Source organism: Aulostomus chinensis, chromosome 7 (genome assembly GCF_037954235.1).
Source record: "Aulostomus chinensis isolate RoL2024-O1b breed Wild chromosome 7, RoL_Achi_v1.0, whole genome shotgun sequence".
In the NCBI taxonomy this organism is placed as follows: domain Eukaryota; kingdom Metazoa; phylum Chordata; class Actinopteri; order Syngnathiformes; family Aulostomidae; genus Aulostomus; species Aulostomus chinensis.
In genome coordinates, this window is record NC_141326.1 from 15,026,612 (window position 1) to 15,045,502 (window position 18,891).

Below are 18,891 nucleotides of genomic sequence, written 5' to 3' on the forward strand. Positions count from 1 at the left end.
TGTAGCGTCCGATTTCCAGCAATCAACATTCTAGACCATAACGTTAACAGTCACTGGACCTCCAACTGATAACTAGGACCCAGATGTGTACTCAGGTCTGGCAGAAGCTTGCTAGTATGTAGCTTCAGTTCAATATATTCACTGTAAACTTAATTATGGTACCCATAATTGTTGGCAGAACAAAAATACTTGTTTATTTATCTATTCAGGTTGGGCGTTAATCCATCCCATTCTTCCTGAAGTGATATCCCAGGAAAGAAGTTCTTCAAGTTCTGCACTGGGAGGTAAGGACCAACTTTTTGGAGGTCAAAGGTCACCGTCAATGTGACAGGCAAACCTCACAGTGGTATACAGCTACGATGTGGTAATTCTTGTTTGTAACGGTGACTTTTCCCAATGTAATTCTGTAATCAGAACCAGAAATAACTGATCCTCAAAGAGAAGTTCTCTCGTTCGAGTATGTGGTAATTAAAAAAACACAATAGAGGTTTGTAAAAATATAACCATTATACAACAAAATATATAACAACAATATCACAGGAATATATTCAGAGGTTGATGAAAATATGTTCTTTATGCTTAAATTGAAGTAAATGTCATATTTAAACTTGCTGTTGAGGACCATTACATTTTCAGCATTTTAAAATTGAAAGTATGAGGGCAGTAAATCCTTTTCAGCTTATAATTTCCCAGTTTCCTGGACACACAAGCTTCTCTTGTTCTTCTGTTCCAAATTCAAGGAAGTAATTTTTCATGCCTTTTTTTGCAGGTTTGTACATTGACGCGTGGGATTCGGTTTCAGAACGGCTGCTGCCTCCACCTACTTTATACAGTCCATAAGGAATAAGAAATTACAAAAAGTCAGTTCTGTTGAATGTAACATACTGCCACTGCATGTTTGGCAAAAATATTGCATTTGTCTGTCACATTCTGTTTTCAAACTTTGGAAAGGATTGTGACATAGCCGTACACATCAAGAGCGATCCTGGTCTCTCCCACACAGATTGGCGTTGAGTTGGTTTTGAGACAGAAAAAAACTGGCCTGGAAGTGTCCCCTAGTTCAGACTCCTGTCACCCTTCTGGTACCCTAAAATAAAGACCCACAACAACAACAGACAATGAATAATTACTAGTGGAACGTTAACACACGGTCAGCTCTGCCAGGGGGTGAAATCTATCAAGACTGATGTCATTACCGTCGGCCGTAGTTCGCTACATCAAGATGGTTTCGGCTGTGGAGGAATCACTTCTTCACGCCACCTTTCCATGTAAATTCTGCACAAAAATAATCGCAGATCATTGGGATTATAAATGGCCGTTTCCACCAGTTTCAAAAGATGTTCGTGTGTGGGTGTGTGTGTGTGTGTGTGTGTGTGTGTGTGTGTGTGTGTCCGTCCTCAGGAGTGTGTACACATATGAATGTTTGTTGTACGTTAATTTATTGTTGGTGAAGTTTAGGTAACAAAAATGTATGATTCTGGAAAGATCAGGATTCTGTATAAAATAGAAAGTAATCCAAACCACATATTACACAAAATCATTCTGGAGTTCCGCTAAAAAAAAAAAAAAAAAAAAAAAGTCTCTGGCAAAAACCCTTTGAGACAAACCTCTCTTCCGTGCTGAAATAAGTGCCAGTGTTGTCTTCACTTTTTCAAAAATAAACACAAAGGCACTTTCTTTGGATACATTCACATTCCTGGAAAGCTTATTTATTCACGACCCTAAAAATCTCAACTGGCTCAAAACAGATCAATCACACCCGCCCCCAGAGACAGGCCTAACTTGAGTCCAAGCTTCAGAAAGTCACCAGACTCTTGAGAGGTGAAAAATCAAGTGGGAGGTTGCCACGCTGGACCCAGAGCCGGGTCACTTTTGGCACTTATGGCTCAGTTGTCACACTGACGATTGTCCTTCGGGCCAAAATAATGAGTCAGGCTTGACTTAAGTTATGACACATGCTGTGTGGGCCAGATGTGGTCCAGATGTAGTGAGCCGGCCTTGTTGTGACCAGATGTGGGCCAAATAAGGTGCACCTGTGGCTGAGTTTAGGAGGTTGTACACACCCTGAGTCTGAGCCTTCAGGAGAGCTGAAGATAAGAGGGAAGTTCATTGATGTAAGTTTTCCGCTCTCCTCTTTGTGTGATAAAACCTAGAAAACATCTGTGCTGGAAATAAAAGAGAAAAAAAGTGGTTAAAATGACTGTATTGTGATTCACAGGAAGACTGTATTTGCTAAAGGAGTAATTACCACTTATGACCAAACACTACAACATGTTATTTATGGATTCTACAGACGACATTTGCATACTTCACTTTGATAGTTATTGAACCTAATTAGAGATGTTTTTCTCCATCTAAAACCATTTCTGGAAACTAAAGACTGGCTAAATTAAAACACAAGTTGTCAGTAGAGACGTTCAGGTACGTAGCGTAGCGGCAAGGAGACCGTAAGCTTTACGTGTGACAACTGCACGAGCTGCAACAAGCGGAACGAGCAGAAGACCATGAATTGTTACGCAGCAGAATTTTAAAAAATGCTGAAACAAAGTCCTCACATCTGAACCAGCTTGTGGACGTGAAGTAAAAAAGAAGAGGGAAAAAAAAACTTGGCCAAGCTAAATTTACAACCATAGCATGGTGGAGTTTTATTGACATAACCTCATGGGCAGTTTTTCTTTTTGAGAAATGCGAAGGACAACAAATCAGTGCCCTGTGGTGAATTCGATCTAGAAGACATGTGCTTCAAATTTGAGGAGAAAAGTATTCTGGGCACATGAAAGCAACGAGGCCTCCTGCTCTATGAAAATACTCATCCTAATGGAAATCACTGGTTTCACATGCTCCTCTGCCAATTAATTTCAGAATGACTTTATTTTGGAGGGCATGATGGTCCTTAAGCGGTACGCAACCTTGTGACACGAAGACGTAATTCGATAAGAAATAGACTGGATTTTTTTTTTCCCCGCTCAAAAAAAAAGAAATCTGGAAGGCTCATTTCCTTTAAAAGTTAATTTTTCCTGTAATTATTTACTTTTTGACCTGTGGTAGTGTGTCTGGTTACCATTGTAACAGTAGTTGGAGCCGAACCGTGTGATCTGGCTTCATGACAGGTCTCGTGTGGCTCCAAGGGGGTTGCACACGCTGCAGCAGACTCGACTCTGACGTTATCAGAATTGGATTTGCACATGATAACACACTTACTGGATAATTTCCCTTTTAAAAGATTCTGTAGCTAAAACTGAGTACAAAGGCGTGGGGATAAATCACACAATAGTAGTAATATGTGTATATATACGCAGTAGTGTGTGTATAACGCGTGTTTAAAAACGTATGGGTGGGTTGTAACCTGAGCGAGGAGTTTCTCCAGCTTGGAATACATGATAGACTTGATGTAATAGGAAACACAGAAAACAATGACAGGTTTATACTCAGTAGGAGGCGATCAAAGGATTTGTAGTTTTCTTCGTTTTCCTTGTGGGATTCAGGGTTTGAGGGATTGTAGGATTTCTAGTAATCAACTCTTTTCACTCAGCCAAAATGACATCAAACACCAAAAGTAAAAAATGGATTAAATATTCTAGGTACTTTTATATATATATATATATATTTTATATATATATATATATATATATATATATATATATATATATATATATATATATATATATATATATATATATATATATATATATTATGGCATGCCGTTCAGGAAATTAATCTTTGAATATATTGAGTGAACCTCTGAATATATTGAATGAAACTCTGAATATATATACGAAACTCTGAATATATTGAAATAAACTCTGAATATATTGAAATAAACTCTGAATATATTGAATGAAACTCTGAATATATATATGAAACTCTGAATATATTGAAATAAACTCTGAATATATTGAATGAAACTCTGAATATATATATGAAACTCTGAATATATTGAATGAAACTCTGAATATATATACAAAACTCTGAATATATTGAAATAAACTCTGAATATATTGAATGAAACTCTGAATATATATACAAAACTCTGAATATATTGAAATAAACTCTGAATATATATATGAAACTCTGAATATATATATGAAACTCTGAATATATATACAAAACTCTGAATATATTGAAATAAACTCTGAATATATATACGAAACTCTGAATATATTGAATGAAACTCTGAATATATATATGAAACTCTGAATATATTGAATGAAACTCTGAATATATTGAAATAAACTCTGAATATATTGAAATAAACTCTGAATATATTGAATGAAACTCTGAATATATACACAAAACTCCGAATATATTGAAATAAACTCTGAATATATATATGAAACTCTGAATATATTGAATGAAACTCTGAATATATATACAAAACTCTGAATATATTGAAATAAACTCTGAATATATATACGAAACTCTGAATATATTGAATGAAACTCTGAATATATATATGAAACTCTGAATATATTGAATGAAACTCTGAATATATTGAAATAAACTCTGAATATATTGAAATAAACTCTGAATATATTGAATGAAACTCTGAATATATACACAAAACTCTGAATATATTGAAATAAACTCTGAATATATATATGAAACTCTGAATATATTGAGTGAAACTCAATCAATCAATATCACTTCAAGGTAAAACAGTGATCGTATTTAGATCTGTATGGTTCGTATTGAGATCTGTATGGTTCGCTTGATATAGTTTTCAGGTGGTTCAATGAAGGTAAAACAGTGATCGTATTTAGATCTGCATGGTTCGCTCGATATAATTTTCAGGTGGTTCAATGAAGGTAAAACAGTGATCGTATTTAGATCTGTATGGTTCGCTTGATATAATTTTCAGGTGGTTCAATGAAGGTTAAACAGTGATCGTATTTAGATCTGTATGGTTCGCTTGATATAGTTTTCAGGTGGTTCAACGAAGGTAAAACAGTGATCGTATTTAGATCTGCATGGTTCGCTCGATATAGTTTTCAGGTGGTTCAATGAAGGTAAAACAGTGATCGTATTTAGATCTGTATGGTTGTGAAGGAATTCACACCAGCCTCAGAGATTGGTCAAAAGATACTTTTTGAAATATGTCGACATTCCCCTATATTCTCTTGTTTAGGAGGTGTAAGATGTTTGTGCTCTTCAAACAAAAAGAGAAAACACATTCACGTGAAAAAAACATGAGACATTAGGAGTTGAGAATCAATATCAATATTGTAGTATTTACATTTGTTTACTTTCAAATGCCATTGTTGGTTCTCACAAGGGTGCAGTGGTCAGCACTGTCACCTCACAGCAAGAAGATTCCGGGTCCGAGTCCCGGCTCGGGCACGGGATCTTTCTGTCTGGGATAGGCTCCAGCCTCCCCACGACCCTTAACAGGAATAAACGGAAGAAAATGGATGGATGGATGGTTCTCACAGGCACCAGCCCTTCACCAAAACACATTTTGACAAGGTCTAATCTTTGTGATGTATCAGATTTAGTTGTTACTTTAATATGATCGAAAACTAAATCTGAGTTTGTTGAACAGCTTTCATGTGCAGGATTGTAGCAGAGAGGCATTCAGCGCTGAGCCAAGAGTTCAAGGACTTGATGACGGATTATGCACTGTGCTCTGCAGCCACCCTGGGGTCCGCCTTGTATACTCTAAAATAAAAGCTCCATTTGGATTGAGTTTCTTCTCTGTAAACTAAAGCTCCATTCAAGAAAAAGCGTAAACTCCATGAGAGCCTGTTTGAATTTTCCAACAAAATCCCCAGGGTTTCTGTGCATGCACTTCTTAGACTCTCAAGAGTTCCACAAGCATCTTTGTTGCTGCGGTGGTTTTAGTGACACGTTCAGGTTTTACTAGATGGTCTGTCATTTATTGAGCTGATGAGTAAAAGAGGCTCTTGTCCTTTATCTCCCTGACGTTTGTCTTCTCCAAAGCACAGCACTGTTGTTTGACATGGCGGTGGCGGGCGCTCTACTCTGACAATTCACCGCTACGTCACATCACTGAGGAATGTATTTGCCCCCTTCAACCTATTCCTGCTCACGTTTATCTAAATGACATTACTGTCCATCGCGTACCAAAGCACACAGAAACGTGATGGACGTCTGGTGTATTTTGAAGGCAGCTCTGAAAATGAACTTGGGTGGCTGTAAAACTTGATGTCCAAGTCTCAAGTTTATTTTCATAGCGATACAAGGGAATCGATGAATGGAGAAACAAGAAAAAAAGTCGACTCCGCACGAATGTGAAACGAGTGTGTTTGTACGGTTATAAGGAAAACAAATGAATTTGCAGTAAGTGCTGATACAAGGCTACAAATGTCAGTGTGGTGGTGATGAAATTGTGCGTTTAGTTTTACACACGCTAATGTTTCCATTACGCTTGTAAAATAATCACGCAAGACGTGTTTATTTATGAAGATTATCTCAAAGTGATCGATCAAAATTCCAGGCTGACTGGCTCCTGGTGGAGGGAGCCTCTTTCGAACATCTATGAAATATTGCTGATGAAAAATAAGCAGTGTGCAGTGACATAGAGGAGTGTTGACGAAACACTGAGACGGTGAGCGATCGCAGCTGTCCTCTCCTACTCCCACTGCCAGACCGCAACTACATCACTTCCTATCACATCGCAGGTGTTTCCATAGTAACCTCTTGGTGGCGTTTGCATCTGTCTCCATGTTCTCTCACCCTAGCGGAGGGTTTGTAGGGATTCACGAGCGACTCCCTCCCTTTCCCGTCGGACATATTTTACAGCTCTTCTCTACAAATGACAAGTTTGTGGCTCTGGAGCTGCTGCTCTGTCTCTGCAGGACATCTCTTCCAGTCTCCTTTGACTGTCCCCCACTGTCTCTTACTCAGCACAAAACACAGCCACCGAGTCTCTTGCCCTCCAGCAATTCAAGGCCTCGTTTCATTCACGGTCCCTTCTTGTCTTCCTGACCCAGATGCACAAACACAGGCTCATGTGCAGGGTCCTTCTGGCACCGCAGAGCAGCAGACCTGCCGTCCCGTGGGTGAGACGGTCTATTTCTTGGACACAGTTGGAAATGATGATTATTTAACATTTAGCTCAGCTCATTTAGCTTATCCATCCGAATGGTCGACCGCGCTTTCAGAACATCAAATAACAGCTAACCATGTTACCACCACAGTCGCTTCTGACCTGATTTATCAGTTGTTGCTGACCCGTGGCACTAAAAAATGTTCAACTTCAGGAAAAAGGACAAAATGATCTTCATCAGCAGCATTTGTTTTCCAATGGCACAGTCTCTAGGAGGAATCAGACCGGCGCTGCTGTGTCACTCCAGGGGGTCGATCACGTAGGAGTCAGCTGACATGACTGATTTTCAGATTTTTGCTGGCCCACGAGCCTCTCCTTCGATACAGAGACAACACCATCAGAAGGATATTTATTATTATTATTTCAAGGGGGCATTGCCCTACAATATAAGTTTGTTTTATCCTCGCTGTCACCCTTGTGTCATCACACACACACACACTCACACACACACACACACACACTTACACACAAGCACATGCACAGAAAAGCTTCTTCCTGTTATCGTCAATATGCGTTTCCTCCTCCGTCCAGGCAGTAATGCTGTTATTATTACGTCTGCTGAGAAGTGTTTGTTTAGTATTAGGAGAAAAAAACATCAGACTGAAATTATAAGTGTTATTATTATGAACTTTGGTAGAGGAGGGGAGATCCCGTTTATACAAATGTAATAAAAATAGCAGTTTTATGACTTTGAATATATTTGAATATATATATATATATTTAAGAGCATAGACTTGTCATTGTTTTACCTCTGATAGGATGGTTTTATAGAATTCCAGCTATTTCTTTAGCCTGTCGGGGCTCCACCCAACACAAGCAGCAGTTCAGTCTATCTAGGTGCCCCCCCCCAACCCTGTTCTCTTGATTTAATGCAGTTTTATTGTTTCCTCCTTTATTTCACAGACTTATTTCCTTCTTTTTTTGGTCTTTCTACAGCTGAGGTTCTTGGTATATAAATTCAGTAAACTGTTATAAGATACAGCCTCTCTTAGCGGTTCGACTAAAGAGATTTCTGCAGGGACACCACATGTCTTAATACAGGAACTTGAAACATTCCTCTGGGTCTGATGTTTGTTTGAGGACTGTCTGAAGAGCTTGTCGGAGTTCTGTTTCTACTGGGGGATGGAACATGAGCATGTTTATGAGCAGAAGCTGGTATCTCCTTTTAAGATGCGAAGATTAAAGAGAGCACGCTCCTGTTGTGGGTCCCCTGAAAGGAGCCACAGATGGACGAATAATCAGTTTGTTGCCTGAATATGGAAGTATGTGAAAAGATGCAAACATCTTTGCGGTACAAGCTCAAGACTTGTGAGTTAAAACAACTGAGCAGTGAGAATCCCAGAGGTCCTCCTGAGTTTTCCCTTCTTCGCTGGGTTAACTTGAGCTACTGTAGGGGATCGTCCTGGGTGTCATAGAGGATGTCTTCTTTCTACTGAACCTTCGGTTAGGGACAATCTCTGGGATTCCCTCGGCTGAGACGCATGCTGCAGAACATTCGATACACGGAGCCTTATTTCCAGTGTCTGTAGCCCATTACTACAAGACTGAAGCATTTAGTACCTCCTCCAAGAAGGTTTTGTTTTGGGTGTTTTTCTTCCGCTCCCTTCATACATCCAAAATCATGTTTACATGACATCTCTGGAACGCCTGAAGGAAATGTCTTCAAATTTACTACAAATGTCTTCCAGGACTCAAGGATGAAGGGAAAAGATTTTAAAAGATCAAGGTCACTGTGGCACATCCCGGAGACTTACACTTCCGATGGGGTGTTTCTCGTTTAGTTTGACACAAATACACTTCTGAATTCATATTTTGTGGATGGATGAAAGAATTTTTTGTATATTAACCTAGAGTGGAGCAAGTAAAACTAGCAAAACAAGCAAGTGTCCACTGCACTTTTAATGATGTGTGTAAATTTCTAGAAAAAAATGAATGCTCAATCAAATTTTGTACAGTACTTATTGATTTATATATTTACTATTTACGATTACCGCACAAATTTAATAAGAAATGCGTAACTGTGCAATGAGCCCCATCGTATCTGTTGAGCTTTTATGTTGCGAGGATGCACACGACCAGAAATTGGGTTAATAAAATCCAGACTCCTTCCACGTTTGAAGATGAAGAACAACTACGAGTAATTTGGAGAAACTTGCTTCCAGAAATGACTTTTCGTATCTTGTTTTGGCATGCATGCCACGACAAATTAACGTCTCCCTCAGGCTGTCAGCATGGAACAAACCCACATCGTCCTTTCACGTGCAACTTTCTGTTGCTTTTCTTTTCTTTTTCCCAAAGGAGAGAGCAAGAGAGAGAAAGAAAGTCAGAGAGGGGGAGGGAGAGAGAGAGAGAAGTTCGTATAATGGACCACAAGAGTGGACAAAAAATCCCACAGGGAATCCAAAATAGTCATAAGATAAAAAGGTATAAGTTCTCATTATACTACAATGTGGGAAATACAAAAGCAGGTCAGTACACAAAACTCTTCCTCAAGCTTACATGAACCCAATGAGCCCATGTTCTTCATCCATGTGTCCACTCTTTAATAAAGAGCAGAGGCCAACTTCTTGTTGCCTCCTCACCTCTGAGCCACGCCTTTCTACTTGACCAAAGATCCCTGAGCTGGTATTTCTAATAAAGGAGAACATCCATTTTATATTTCAACAAAAGGACCAAACACTCTTTATTCTTCTTCATCTTTCAGTAGGTGCAGATTCAAACTCTCAGTTGACTTTAAACACTGCAAAACAGCATCTCCAGCTCCAGTAGAATCACGGCAATGTGACATGGAGGGCTTTGTAGAGGTGGGGATGGGGCAGTGGGCCCGTTCTTTCTCTCCCTGCCGCCTGGCTCACCCTGCTGATAATGGACGATCACCCAGCATGTGTGCAGCTTTGTGGCCCACACCCTGTCAGTCCAGACAGAGCCGGACAGGGGTCAGCCTCAGGGCAAGAATGAATTACGGTCTTCTACAAATGGGTTGTAATGTTTCCCAATGTAGGCACGAAAGACCCTCTCCGAGCAGCTTCCTAGAAGTCCCCCAATACCACAGGAAAAAGAAACCAGCATAGTCAGCACACTCGCCCCGCTCATGCTCTTCAGTATTTGTAGCGTGCACCGGGGCTGCGGCCAGGGGAGTCTCAGGGATACGGGTTAGATTGGAGGGGTTGGTATGTGTAAGACCCACAAGTAAGATGGAATACTACTGGTTTTGGCTGAGCTGGGGTCAGTTTGGACCAGCCTGTGCATAGCCTATGTCTCAGGTGTAAACCAGTACTGAAGCCCATCAGAGGGTGAAGCACATATGCCAGAGACAGTAGTTTCCTGGATGTAGCACTGACTCAGTGAGGGCTTTGCCCGCCTCTCATGCTGGTGATTGGGGGTCTTATTCCAGTGGTGGGAGGTGGCCACCTCTTCTACCACAGCCAGGGCCAAGAAATAGAACTGTGCCTGGATGTCATATGTGAATGATGAAACCTTAAACTGAGCATTGGGGGACAAATAAACTCTTTGCACTGATTAGCCTGTGAATCCAGTCCAGGTGGTTCAGGATTAAAAGGCAACCAGCAGCTGAGATAATGTGGTTTCATTCGGCGATGTTTAGAAAACGTTTTTTTTTTTTTTTCGAGCTGCCAAAGTGGAACCGATACACCAGTGATTCACAAATATGAAACTGGAATTGCATCCATGTAACTGGAGATGGTCCCTCGGCCCCCGGAGGAATGAAGAGGAAATCACCATTTATATCTAATCTAATCATTCAAATGATTCAAATTCAATAATGACAGCAGACACATAAAAACAGATCATAAGTTCCTCAAGTTTACTTTTGGATCTTGTTACCTTGAGACTTTATTGTGCCTGATGAATGACGCCCGGTCCAGTGGGAATGTCTAAGGTTAGGGGGGATGGCGCTGAGACGAGAGGAAGGGTGGAGCTTAATCTATGAAGCATGCAAACTTTCTCTCTGACCCAGGTGCGACTATGCTTGAGATCTGAAAAATAATTAATTCTGGTAAAGCGTGCTTGCAGAACTGACAAATTAAGACTTAAAAATGATAAGACAGGCCTCTAACATATTCATAGTGTCCCTCTGATAATGGACAGTGGAGGATTTTCATCCAGGCTCAATGTGTGGCCAGTTGTCATTTCCCTGTCTGTGGCTTAGAGCATATAAACAGTATTCAATTCTTCTGCCTCAGCAGTACAAGAGCAAACCATAGATTAAATCATATAAATTCAATTTATTGCCAATTTGCTGGCTTCTTACTGGCGCTGCAGGGATGGAATTTCACTGACTGCTGACTGACTGGCGCTGTGGCTGAAGGAGGTTGCTGGGGGATGCGATACAAAGATGACATGAGCCGCTACACTTGGCACGGGAATTCTACTCGGATGTTTTGCTTGGTAACTGTCTGATCAGTGGCAGTCCCTCCCTTGCCATCAGTGCCAAAGGGCTCTTATCCTCTGGTGTGAATGTTTTCGGCTGTTGAAAAGCAGACAAACTCCTCTCTACGAATTGAGCTGACAGGCTGTCAGATGTACGGAGCGCCAGTGTCTGTGTGGTCAATCTCTCAGTCAGATTAAATAAGCATTTCATCCTAATTTAATTCTGTCCGCACCACAAAAGTACCAATAACTCTGCATCTGAGGTTTCAGTGCTTCATCAGTGTGCTTCTGTTTCAGTGTCAAATGAAATTTTGAACTGGCAGTGAAGAGGAAGAAGTGAAACACAACAGCTCGCCCCTTTGTTTGGCCATCTGAAGTTGTCCACCTGGGAAGAGTGGAGCGAGTTCTCGAGGAAGTACTTTCTGATGGACAAGCTGTGATTATTCTTGAAGTACCAGCGAGTACTGGACATGTTGGGAACAACAAGGCGCGGGGGGTGGGGGGGTTGGAGATTCACAATGTCACAGGTTATTCAACTAAGAGGTCTCCGTCTCCTCTTTTGCTTATTTATTCAGGACCACCTTAAGCGAGCATAAAAGCTCTTTTTTGTGAAATAGAGGTTTTTGTTGGTGTTTTTCTTCAAGTTTTGTCATCTCCATCAACCTTTTCTGATGTTGCAGTTCAAAACAGGCATCAGAACACACGTGGGAATGGGGTTAATGTGTGGACTGTTTAGTTTGTTCATGTAAAGCCCAAAAAAATAATAAATCACGGGACAGAAAGATGGACAAAAAGTCTTTGAGTGGAGATTTTGAATACCTCTCATCACTCCATAGATTAGACAAGAATGTCATAAAATTTATTTGCAATTTTTGTTTTATAATTTTATGAGTGAATGTATGTGCAAACCGCACTGAACTGAATTATTGGCGCTTTTGAGATTTCTGGCAAGGGAATAAAGATTTATTAAATATGTTTTCTCATTAAAAGCAGATGGTGCAATATGAGAACCATATTTTCGAACACTCCATAAGTTATTTGTAGAGCTCAGGCCCACTGAGGCCAGGAGGTAAAACTATATGTTTATACATCATCAAACTGACGAAGTCATAACAACTGATCATCGAGTTAAACAGAATTATGCATAAATGGTCACCACAGAAGAGCAGGATTTGCTGGTTGCAACAGCTGGTCTGATTTTTGTGGTGGGAAACACACTTTTGTATACGGTTCGAGTTCAGAAGCGGATTACCGGCAAACTGTTGAATCTGTGTGTGCACCTTCACCCCATAGCCACCGGAGTCGAATAAAGACGTGTAAAAACATTAGCGTTTACTGTTTTCCAAAATGATGATTCCTGCGATGGGCCCGTAACGAATAAGCAGTAGAAAATGGATGGAAAAAAATGATAATCCAACAAAAAGAACAACAAATCTAGACTTCAAAAGTTGATATGCCAACATCATGACAAAAGCTTGGGGGCAAATCAAAACGCTCTCTGATGGATCATATTTCCACAGATGGTTGCAGCATACAGAACTCAATTGACCCAGTGTTTCTGACCTCTCTAATGTTGTGCATATAGAGCCGGGAGCTCAGGGTCATGAGCGCATACCTATGGGAAACAAATTAGGTAATACGGTGTGTGTGGGTGCTCAGATTCCTTGAAATATGCTAACCACTGAAGCTTTGGGATCAGCTAATAACATTTATTTCTAACTTCATTATGGCGGGAGCGACTTAGCCAGAGTAGCTGCAAAAACAAAACAAAACAAAACAAAAAAATCAGATGTTTTTGGAAATTCACCATAAGTGTGACTGTGAGTGTGGTGGCCCTGCGATGGGCTGGTGACCCGTCCTGGGTGAACCCCACCTCTCGCCCTTAAGCTGTTGTGATAGCCCCCCCCCCCCCCCCTTAACATGACCTAAGCAACCCTTAACAGGATAAGCGGAAGAAGATGGATGGAAGGATGGATGGGTTTGAATAATTCAGTGTACTGCATCAGTGACTACTTTACAGCGTACACAAAAAAACCTTTGTTTGTTTGTTTTTTCCTTAAAGGATAATTGTTTAACCACCAGCATGGACATAATATTTGTATTATCAAAGCCCCCCCCTTGAATTAGCTCGTCCCTTTCTGAGAAATCGAAGTGAAGATAGCAAGCCCGTGTTATTGTAGTAATCGCATGTATTCTCTGCACCATTAACTTGTCAGACAAATAAATCTGATTAAATTTCATGATGAAAAATAAGATTTCTGAGACACTGGAAATATGAGATAAATCCCAAGATAAACATACAAAAAAGAGTGTCATCATGGGAGTTGGGCTGGCACATGTGGGAAAATACAGTCACTCATTTTTATTGTAATGTAGCACAGTAAAAGTTTGTAACTGGGTGGAATTCTCCAGAGTCCTGCACTGTCTTATATGTCTCCATGTTTGTTGCATTTATTGCATCATAAATTATTTAAAAGACACAAGGAAAACATGTTTTACTGGCATCAATTTGATGCAGAATATTGACAACAGCTGTTGCTGCTGCTATCCATCCATCCATTTTCTTCTGCTTATCCTGTTAAGGGTCACAGGGTGGAGGGGTGGGGGCGCTGGAGCCTACCCCAGCAGCCTTCAGGTGAGAGGTGGGGTTCACCCTGGACAGGTCACCAGTCCATCTCAGGACCAACACATAGAGACAGACAACCATTCACACTCACAGTCACACCTACAGTCAATTTAGAGTATCAATCAGCCTCGTCCCCTCTTGATGTCTTTGGACTGTGGGAGGAAGCTGGAGTACCAGAGAGAACCCACACAGGAACAGAGAGAACATGGAGACTCACACAGAGAGAACCTGTGCTGGAGCCAGGGCTCAAACCCGGAACCTCCTTGTTGTGAGGCAACAGTGCTGACCACTGCACCACCGTGCCACTGTGCCACCCCTGCTGCTGGTTGGTTTCAAATTGGGATGCAAGATATTATCTGCTCAGTAATGGCAGCTATTACTCGTTTTTATATAGACCTGTTCAATATTAGTATTGACACAGCAAATCAAGATTATATCTATCATTTTTGTTCATCATTATTTATGATTCAGCAACAACGAGCAAAGGGATTCTTCAAATGTTTTGGGGGGAAAAAAAACAACCTATCTTACTCTACTTGAAGTGTTCTTAAAGGAAACCAGGCTGTTTTCTGTCTCTTGGGATTATTTTGGATCCTGTTTAAGAAAGATGAGCATCTGAAGAAGCACTTTCTAATTTAATCATTTCATTTTCTTTTCATTTAGGTAACTTCAGAAGACAGTAAAGGTGAATCATAGTGCAACGATTATATCACTGCTAGAAACTGGATTAAAAAAAAAAAGCCTTCATATCTTCTGGCTCTGTGAATTTCCTGCAGAATCCCTGCCACTATTTTTCATGACAAGTTGCCAGACATAAATATGCTGGCACTGATACTTCCTTTTTTTCTCCCACACTGCAATGATCCTGCAGTTTGTCAAAGAAAAGAACATTTTTCAAATTACCTCTTAAGTGTTTAAATGTACCTTACCGGAGTCAAATGATCTGCCAAGATGCATAAAGGATCCAGTAAAACATTTCAAGAGGCAGTAGTACAAGGGGGGGAAAAAAGTCAGACTTTATTTTCCACTCACAAAACATTAAACACCCGCTCTGAAAGCAATCAGATTTCGATTGAACAGTGAGGTAAAATGAGGTGACGCTCGTCCTGTGTGGGAGAGGAATGACGTGGACGAGTGATGAAGTTGGATCACATTACAGTCCCTCATTTGTTTCACATTTAGGAACATGAACGTGCAATTTGATACCCGAGGAAATATAGAAAACTGAGATCGTGTCAATGCTGTCAGACAGCCAGACAACTGTGCAAAACAACAGACAACATTCAGGTCTTTAGCCGTGCTGGCAGCGTTACTGAACGAATGTTGGTCCAACTCAGGCCCGTAAAGAAGGTTGAGCACAATTATCAGCTTAATGGATATTTGCCCTCCTTACTGCCATTGGTCCGTCAGCAAATAGGATCGTTAAAACCAAATTCTTGTCTAATTTGCAGTCAAATCAAGTATTTAACATCCTGTTGTGTTGTTTTCTTTTTTTTTCTTTCTTGATTGTAAAAAGCAGAATTATCTGCCAATGACGTGAGCAATACGAACTTTCTGGAAATCAGATTGTGTTTTCTTTAAAAAAAAAAAGCAGTTGTTTTTAATGAGGGCCTGAGCCAGTCCCTGGCGAAGACCCTATTATGTTTCGAAGTCACACTCGTTTTTTTTTGTATTTTGAAATTGTTATTAACTTTTATTATGTTTGTAACTTCAGATCCTGGGTCGTTCCTGTAGTTTAGTCTCGGTTCTTCTTGAGTGGGCCTTCTCCCCACATTCTATCCTTCCAGAATCTCTCCACGCAAAGCTGCAGTGTATTTTAGAGTGGACCAAATGGTTGTTTCGTTATTTTGGACGAATGTTTTCCGTTATCCCTCCTCTTTTCTTTAGTGGAGCTGGCAGCCAGCTTGTTATGGAGGCTAATGGATCACGGATAGTGGCTCCTGTCACGGATTGGAGGGGTAAGCACACTGGGACACACTACATGCACCGTTTGTGGAGACTTTTCGTTTGCAGTGAGCACGGATGGAGGGTAAGCGATTGGTTACTGCAAGTTTTTTTTTTTTAAGAATTATTGTTTGAAATCATAAAAAAAAAAAAAAGATTTGTCCACCTTTTATAAAGACAGGAATAATTCACCTTGCATCCATAACAATTTTCCCTCGGCAAGTTCTTCTGGTAGCCAGTAATTGATAATACGGAATGGTCTCTCTGAATTAAATACTAAATGCAAGCAGCCTAGTGTGATAACAGCATTACTTTGAGCTTAAAACTCTTGAATTGCGATTCCCCAGGTGGCACACACACACACACACACACACACACCCCTTGATATTTGCAGCAGCTGATCACTAACAACTGTTTAAAACTCTGCGTCAGTGATTATGATCCCTCCATTAAACTTTGACCACATTGTTAACCATTCATCAGGTTTGCACAACACTTATTCCAGGTGAACTGTCAGTGCAGAATTTATTACAAGCATCACCTTCAATTGTGCATTTCGTCAGTAAACGATATGCTGACTCATCCACGTGTGTCAACATGGACACTAGCACAGTTTCTTTGTGCTGCTGTTATCTGAAGCGGGAATAAATTACCTTCAGAGCTTGGATGTTTGATAGACAGATGCGTCATAGCTCTGAGGTAACTGATGGCATGTGTGCTTGGCTCAATCAGACATGAACCCCTCCCCTTTCCTTCTCTCGGGTCTCTAGAGCAGGTAAGGTGTGAGGAGAGGGGGTCCAGTAACTCTGCAAAGAGATGAGTTGATGATTGCCCAGGTAGTAAGACTTCAAGTGATATTCACACAAGTGTTTATGCTGTTAAAGAACTGGAGCTCACAAAGCTGCATCACCACGTTGTAACTCCAGGATGCAGGAAGAGCCAGCCACAAATATTTAGCTCGATGCTTACAGTGACTATCAGCTTCGGCAACACGACAACAAAAATGTCAGTTTACAAACTCACAACCACATCATCCAGAACAGTCTTCTTTATACTGCCACATTCCCAGGGATACACAAGCACTTTGATTTTACGCTTAAAATGAAGATATTAGACTTCTAGCTTGGTGCCTGGAGAGAGAGAGAGAGAGAGAGAGGGAGAGAGAGTGAGTGCGTGCGTGCGTGCGTGCGTGGGTTGAGTTGAGTGTACCGCTTGGTCCTGCTCAGCTCTACCGTGAACAATAACTGAACTGCAAGGTTGATAGTTTCCTTTCCGTTTTGGGGGAATAAAACCACCTTTGACGACACCTCAGTGACCACAACATTCCACCGCCATGTTTTCAGCTCCCCTGTCTCAATGAGCTGCAGCTGTTGGGGGGGCTGACAGACACCCTCACAGCCTGGAAGTGAATGAATCATGATGATGTAACTGTGTGGTTGTGGTGAACAGTATTTTACGTGGTCCCGGGAATTTTCCTGACATATACCAATGGTTCACTTCCTTGAATTTCTCCTTATTTATTTCATTTTTCGTGGTATTGGCCTTTAAAAAAAAATAATTCGCTGAAAACACAACAATATTGTTAACATTATAAATATCCAAAAAAGAACAATAACAGCCTCAAAAGGAACAGTAGCAGAAAAACGATGTTGCTCCTGTGTCTAGATTCAGTGTTCAATCCTACTTTAATTCATTTGAATTTCCTGTTAATTTGAAAACGAACGGTGACACAATTTGCAAAACAAATGCTTTCTCAAGCCTGCATTTTTATATGTATTCAACCACCAGCACCGTAAACTGTTTATACATCCACACAAAAAAAATCCCACATTTTAATTTAATGATGTGTTTCCCGTGATCTTACACATTTAGTTTCAGTCTCGCCACATCCTGGGATGAATATGTGGTTTGGCATTGGGATGAAGCCACGAAACTCTCCACTTTGTTTCCACTTTTTACATCGAGGAAAAGCTGGAAACAACACTTCTGAGTGCCGTACCAGTGAATGCAAGTGAAACCTTTCACACGACACTGACCTGGACGTGCAGTGTCCAAATTCTAGTTTAATACCAGTCGGCTGTGCAAGAGTCAAGTGTCTCCATCCTCCTGAACTCACTTGAATTTGCCACCTGAGAGACTCTGACGAAAAGATGAAGAGTCTAGAATCAACCAAACATACTGGATTACTGTGCGATACCTTGAAAGTAAACACGATCTGCTCATAAAACAACTGCGGCTCCTACCAGCCAGCGTCCTTTGAGGAGTTAGTTGCTGTATTTTAGGCGTGATGGCAGTGAGAAGCATTCAAAGCAATGATCCCGGCTCCTGAGGAGGTTAGATGTTGTTATCTCATTGGTTCTTTCAGTACTGGTTCTCTTTGAAGGCTTTCCTCGATGGAGAAGTGAGCCCGGAATGGAGAGATGGTTCATCCAGTTTCTCTATCTGAGAGGAGACCACCGCTGTGATGAGTTAAAGTGGGAGCAGCTGTCCATTTCCTGTTTGTTGTTCAGCCACAGGTCCCAACTCTTATAAAAACTAAGCTAATCCTCTAACCGGCACCAAAGTCTTCATCCATAAATTTGCCGTATTCTTTTTTCTTAATCACAAAGCATAAATTAATATGGATTTTGAACTTCTTTGAACAGATGAGATCATGCAGGAGCAACGCCCCGCGTCCAGCTGAGTCACGGAGACTGGACGGGGTACAGGGTTACAGAGGCTCCGGTGGGAGAGCAGACAGGGAGGAGGAGGCTTCAAGCAGCGTAGATTTCTTCAAGTCCTCCATCTCTTTGTCTTCTTTCTCTCTCTCTGTTTCATTTGTGTATCGATCCCTTAAAACCTAACATCACATCTTCTCGATCAAAAA

General features: G+C 40.8%; 1 long non-coding RNA gene across 1 annotated transcript; it reads right to left on the reverse strand.

Moving 5' to 3' along the window:
• Positions 1-1,007: 1,007 nt before the first annotated feature.
• Positions 1,008-16,254, reverse strand: LOC147258703 (uncharacterized). The gene is made up of 3 exons (XR_015116802.1): positions 16,218-16,254; positions 1,197-1,275; positions 1,008-1,087 (listed from the first exon to the last, which is right to left on the reverse strand). It is a non-coding gene; the product is annotated as an uncharacterized LOC147258703 (long non-coding RNA).
• Between the last annotated feature and the right edge of the window lie 2,637 nt (positions 16,255-18,891).